This window comes from Myotis davidii, unplaced genomic scaffold (genome assembly GCF_000327345.1).
Source record: "Myotis davidii unplaced genomic scaffold, ASM32734v1 scaffold1584, whole genome shotgun sequence".
Taxonomy (NCBI): Eukaryota; Metazoa; Chordata; class Mammalia; order Chiroptera; family Vespertilionidae; genus Myotis; species Myotis davidii.
The window spans coordinates 583,280-589,746 of record NW_006295732.1 but is presented as its reverse complement, the minus strand read 5'-3'; positions in this window follow the sequence as shown (position 1 = coordinate 589,746).

Sequence of the window (6,467 nt, the reverse complement as noted above, 5' to 3'; positions counted from 1 at the left end):
TGCATTTAGGTACCCTGTGTCAGAGTCCATATAAAAGCTAAATCAGATTACCTATATATACTAGATGCCCAGTGCACAAATTCATGTACAGGTGGGGCCCGGCTGACCTGCCTTTATCGGGGCCTATCGGGCCAGGTCTGCAGGGGAAAGGGGCTATGGGTGGTTGGCCAGCTGGCCCCACCCCCAATTGGGGTTGGGGGCTGATCAGGGGTGGGGCTGGCCAGAGGGAGGGGCCGTGGGCGGTTGGCTGGCCGCCCCCTCCCCCTGATCGAACTCCTGATCAAGGGGACAATTTGCACATTAGCCTTTTATTATATAGGATATAAAAGCCTAAGCTACTGTTCGACTGTTCAACTGATAGCTATGACATGCAGTGACCACCAGGGGAAGACACTCAATGCACAGGCATGGAAACATGGAACAGACTGATGAATCTCAGATGGAAGGGAGGAGGGGGGAAGGGGAAGAAGAGATTTACCAAAGATCTTATATGTATACTAGAGGCCCAGTGCATGGATTCATGCACCTGTGGGGTCCATTGGCCTGTGCGGGGATCAGGCCGAAACCAGCCCTCTGACATCCTCTGAGGGGCCCCAGATTGCGAGAGGGAGCAGGCCAGGTCAAGGGACCCCACTAGTGCATGAATCCATGCACCAGGCCCCTCGTGTTATAATATAATGATTCAGATATCATTTATTGCCCCAATTTCAATTTTTCTGTCCAGTGTTCTGAGTGCTTTGAACACTGTCTATCAAACAGTCTGTGCAGTGAGAAAGAGTCAATCCCAAGTTTCACATACTGACTCTCTGGGTTTAAAACCTTGTGCTTTTATTTACTGTACTAGAGGCCTGGTGCACAAAATTTATGCACTGGAGGGGTCCTCAGCCCAGCCCGTGCCCTCTCAGAGTCTGGGAGCCCTTGTAGGATGTCCAACTGATGGCTTAGGCCCCCACCATGCAGGGAAAGGGTCTAAGCCAGCATTTTGACATCCTTAGTGCTGCTGCAGAGGTGGGAGAGGCTCCCACCCCTGCCACTGCACTCACCAGCTGTGAACACAGCTCAGGGCTTCTGGATGAGCAGCGTTCCCCTTTTGGGAACACACTGACCTCTGTGGGCAGACATCTGGAACCCAGGATTTTCTCTAGCTGCTGAAGGCACCCAGGACCCAGGCTTTCCTCTGCCCACTGGCAGGCACCTGGGACCTGGGCTTCCCTCCATCCCCAGCTTCATCCAGAAGGACATCAGGAATGACATCTGGAATGCTGTCCAGTCTAATTAGCATGTTACATTTTTATTATTATAGACCAGGGGTGGGCAAGTTTTATTCATTTCAAAAGGGCCGGATCCGGTCCTTGGGCCGAAGTTTGCCCACAGCTGTTATAGAATATTGGCCCTCTACATGAAAATTCATGCACTGGATGGGGGTCCCTCAGCCCGACCTGCCCCATCTCACAGCCCAGAACCCTCAGGGGTGGGAGGCAACGTGACAATCAGGGGAAGGCGACACCCCCATCACACCTCTGCTGCTGCCACTGCTGGCAGCACAAGCCTCAGCCAGCCCTGGTTACCTGCACCTCAGGCCAACCCTGGGAGGCTGGGAAGCTGCCATTCGAGGTTTGCCTGAGCCTCGGGCCAGGCCTGGGCTGCTGGGTAGCTGCCATCTGAGGCTTGCCTGAGCCTCAGTCAGTGGGGGGTGAGGAGAACCCGAGGCCCCCGGGGAAGCTGAGGGGACTCTGGCAACTGGCGTGCGGAGCAGCCAGCCCCAGCTGAGGAATGGAGAATAGTCTCAACAACATGAGTTATAACTTTCAATTTGTTGGACACCACAGTCAGGCTTCCGCTTCGGGGGAGGGAGAAAAAGAGGGATAGGCAACTCATTGGAGGAGGCTGGGTGAGCTGTCAGTAAGTGGGAGGTGCAAGAGGACCTGAGGTCACCTGCGGGGCTGAGGGGACTCCAGTGGCAGGTGCACGGAGCAACCGGGCACATCCCCACTGTGGGTGCTGCCATCTTGTGAGGGTATGATGGTCAATTTGCATATTACCTCTTTATTTTATAGGATAATCTTGGGGGTGTTGTTATGCTGCTCTATTGTGCAGTTATCTGTAAAATGTGTGTAATAATTGTACCTGTCTCATAGCTCAGTAAATTAAGTGAATTACTGATGTAAAATGCTTAGAACTGTGCCAAGTATATAGTAAATATTCTAATTGTAAACTATTAAAATTCCCTCTTACCTGTTACCAATACAGCAACACTGACTTTATTTCTGTTATTTGAACACAGTTTTCTAGGTTTTTAACTCTTAAGATTTCATTCTCCATGTAACCCTCTTACCCAGGTGTTTCCTATATATGCTATCTTCTTGACATAATTTTCTATGTATATGTGTTATACTCATAGAGATCTTACCTAACTTTCAAACATCACATACATTTTTTTTCTGTCATATCAACCTATATTCACTTTCTTCACATAAAATTTTGGAACTAGTTTCTTGTTTGTTTGTTTGTTTATAAGTTCCTGCATTTTGTCACTCATGCAAATGATGAAGCTATTTATACTAGTATGAATTCCTACTCATCAGAGTAGCTTAAGAGTAGTTATTTGCCATCAGAGTTTGAAAAGCCATAAAGTTAATAGACCCTTCAAGCTACTGTTAAATGAGTTTATTATTATTTTTAATCTTTCTTTTTTCCATTTTACAGATATTCTTTTTCTTACAATCCTGTTTATCAGATATGACTTTGTATATCTCTAAAAAATATAAGTATAAAGGTGAATAGTTTTTGGACAATTTAAGAATGAAGGAGACAGACTTCTTTCTCTGAGCATAATATCCTTTAGGTCACCCATGCTATCACAGATAATATTTCATTCTTTTATCTTGTCAAGTAATATTCCATTGTACATATGTACCACAGCTTTTAATCTGCTCATCTTTTGATGGGCACTTACATTACTACTTATCTTAGCTGTTGTAAAAAGTGCTGCAATAAATACCAGGGTGCATATATTTTTTGAATTAGTATTTTTGGTTTCTTAGGATAAATACCCAGAAGTCGAATAAATCAGAGAAAGACAAATATCATATGATTTCACTTATATATGGAATTTACTGAACAAAGTAAACAAAACTGAAACAAGCATATAGACACAGAGAGTATACTGATGGTTGCCAGATGGGAGGGGAGATGAGGTGAAAGAGGTAATGGGATTAACAAGTACAAATTGTAGTTATGAAATAGTCATGGGGATTTAAAATATAGCAGAGAGCCGAACCGGTTTGGCTCAGTGGATAGAGCATCAGACTGCAGACTGAAGGGTCCCAGGTTTGATTCCGGTCAAGGGCATGTATCTTGGTTGCGGGCACATCCCCACCAGGAGGCGTGCAGGAGGCAACTGATAGATCTCTCTCATCGATGTATCTAATTCTCTATCCCTCTCCCTTCTTCTCTATAAAAAAATCAATAACATATATATTTAAAAAATATATTTTAAAATATAACAGAGGGAATGTAGTTAATAATATTGCAATAACTGTGTATGGTGCCAGGTTGGTACTAGAAATATTGGTACTATGTAAAGTGTATGGTTGTCTAGCACTACACTGTACACCTGAAACCAATGCAAAATAATATTGAAAGTTAATTGTAATTGAAATATAAAAATATAAAGCACGCCGAAACCGGTTTGGCTCAGTGGATAGAGCGTCGGCCTGCGGACTGAAAGGTCAAAAATCAATAAAAAAATATATTTTAAAAAATATAAAGCACAAAAAGAATTATCTTCTATACTAATAAAAGGGTAATATGCAAATTAATCATCACTCTATGGCAAAGATGGCGGTGCCCAAAGCCACAAAGATGGCAGTGCCAGCTGGAGCCACAGAGCCAGCGGAGCAGGTGGGAGGCTTGGCTTGAGTGGCGTTCATGGAGCCGGCTGCCCAGAGACCCTCCCTCAGTGACTAGCCTGGTCATGCAGGAGGCTTGGCTTTCTTTGTGGCCTGGGGCAATGAAGGAAGCCAAGCCTCCCACCTGCTCTGTCCAGCTTCATGGCTGCTGCCCAAGCCAAGCTTCCCCAGGACAATGAAGGAAACCAAGCTTCCCGCATGCCCAGGCCAGCTGTCGAGGGAGACATGCAGGCAGTGCAGTGGGGAGACATGTGAGGAGTGAGTGAGGTTCCCTGTCTGGGGGTTCCAAATCCACTGTTGGTTCCTTTCACCACTGACTAGAGATATACAGGGTGTCCCCCCAAAATGTATATACACTTTGAATACTTACTAATTCCAATGGGTTTAAGCATGAAAAGGAAGAAACAACAATGGAGCTGTCATCTGTCAAAAATGCGGGCACAAACTGGCAGTCAGTCGGACATTCCCCGAGGGGTTCTGGATTGGAGAGGTTTCATGCACCGGGCCTCTAGTGAGACAAATAATATTCCATTTCAAAAGAATAATCTTTTTTGCCCTTGTTATTTAGTCTAGTTTCATCAATAGTTCTTACTTCATACCAATGTCAAATACCTAGTCTTAACTGGCTTCCATTGAAGTAAAGAAGTAAAATCATGCTTCCTTTGGACCCGGCAGTTCGATGTGTCTTTCCTGAGAATATTAGAATAATGTCCTTAACAAATGTATGTATAGACAGGCAAATAATGATTAATATCATTACCTAGAAATATACCACAGTGAGTTGCACTCTATTTTACTTATTTATTTAATCCTATCTAATAAAGAGGGAATATGCTAATTGACCCTTACACCATCACAAAGATGGCAGCACACACTGCCAATAAGGAGGGAATATGCTAATTGACTGCCACGCCCTCAAAGATGGCAGCTCCCACAGCCACAAGATGGTGGGGCCCCCTCAGCCCCCCAGCCACCCAGGGCAGCCCAAGGTGCAGGTAACCAGTGCCAGCTGAGGTTTGTGCTGGTGGCAGTGGCAGCAGCAGAGGTGTGATGGGGCATCACCTTCCCCTGATCACCTCCCGCCCCTGAGGGCTCCCAGACTGTGAGAGAGGGCAGGCCAGGCTGAGGGACCCCGCCTCCAGTGCATGAATTTTCATGCACCGGGCCTCTAGTTTATTTATAAAATTCTATATTATTACTTCTTTTACCTTTGTATTTTAATTGCAGTGAGGATTAAACAATTCTGATGGATATGATAATGGTGAGAAAGGCAATCCTGAACAAATAATGGTAATTATAAGTTACTGATCATTTTTATGTTCATGTTTTTATTGTATCCTTGTATGTTTGGTAGCTTTGTATATGTCTGTGTTTAGTGTTGCAAATACCTGTTCAGCTCTCTGGGGGGAGCAATTAGGTCCTTCTTATTTGTATCCCCCATAAAGCATGTAAAAATAGGTTGAAGAAATAACTGAAAAGTGTTATTTAAAGGGAAGAGAAAAGTACTCAAATTTCTTTTCTTTATTCCTTGAGAAAAATGTCACTGAGTTATATTTCTGTGCTTTTTCCTACTTGAATCAAATACTTTAAAGCACACTAGATCTCTGCATGCTTTTCTCAGTATATATAAAGATACATCATGCTTCTTGATATGGACATTGAGATTTGAAGTGTTAAAGCACCCTTATCAAGAACTATGATGTAACTGAAAATTTTTAGTCTACTTGAAAACTAACAAGTTACCTGCTACAGTTACATGGATGCTGGCAGAACACATAAAATTCCTGGGTCAGATACAAACTAACAATAATCAGGTTCCCAAGATTAAGAGGGCCAGGTCACACCTCCACAAGCAGAGGGATATATTATAGGAGAGGAACCTTGAATTTAGGAAAACCAAATCTTTTATAATAGACTAGTGGCCCGTTGCAGGAAGATTCCTGCAAGAATAGGGCTACCTGCGGCTGGAGCGAAGCAGAGAAGGGAGTGAAACCCGCTGAGGCGAGCTTCGCTCCCACCTCCGCTGCCCGGCTTGCTTTGCTCCCAGCCGGTATATGCAAATTAACCGCCATCTTGGTTGGATTAATTTTCATATAGTCGCTCTGATTGGCTGGTGGGCGTAGCGAAGGTATGGTCAATTAGCATCTTTGTCTTTTATTAGTTTGCATGCCTACTATTTCTCAGGAGAGAGACACTAACTATATCTTCCAAGCCTGGAGAAATCTGCTCTTATCTCTAGAGGAAAACATTATTTTTGAATTCCAAGGTAGTTTGTTATATGAGCATTCTTGAAAAGATAGCTTGCCCCTCACCAGGGTCTCAGTGGTTAGAGCATGATCCCAAACACTAAGGTTGTGGGTTCTATCCCCAGTCAGGGCACATATAAGAATCAACCAATGACTGCAACCAGTGAAAATAACTTGATGTTTCCCTCTCGCATGTCATTAGTGCAAATACATATATACTGATGAGAACACTGAGTGAATCCATATTAATTTAAAAAATTAAAGAAGAAGAAATATATAGGAAAAGTTGTGGAGATTTGTAATATTAAAG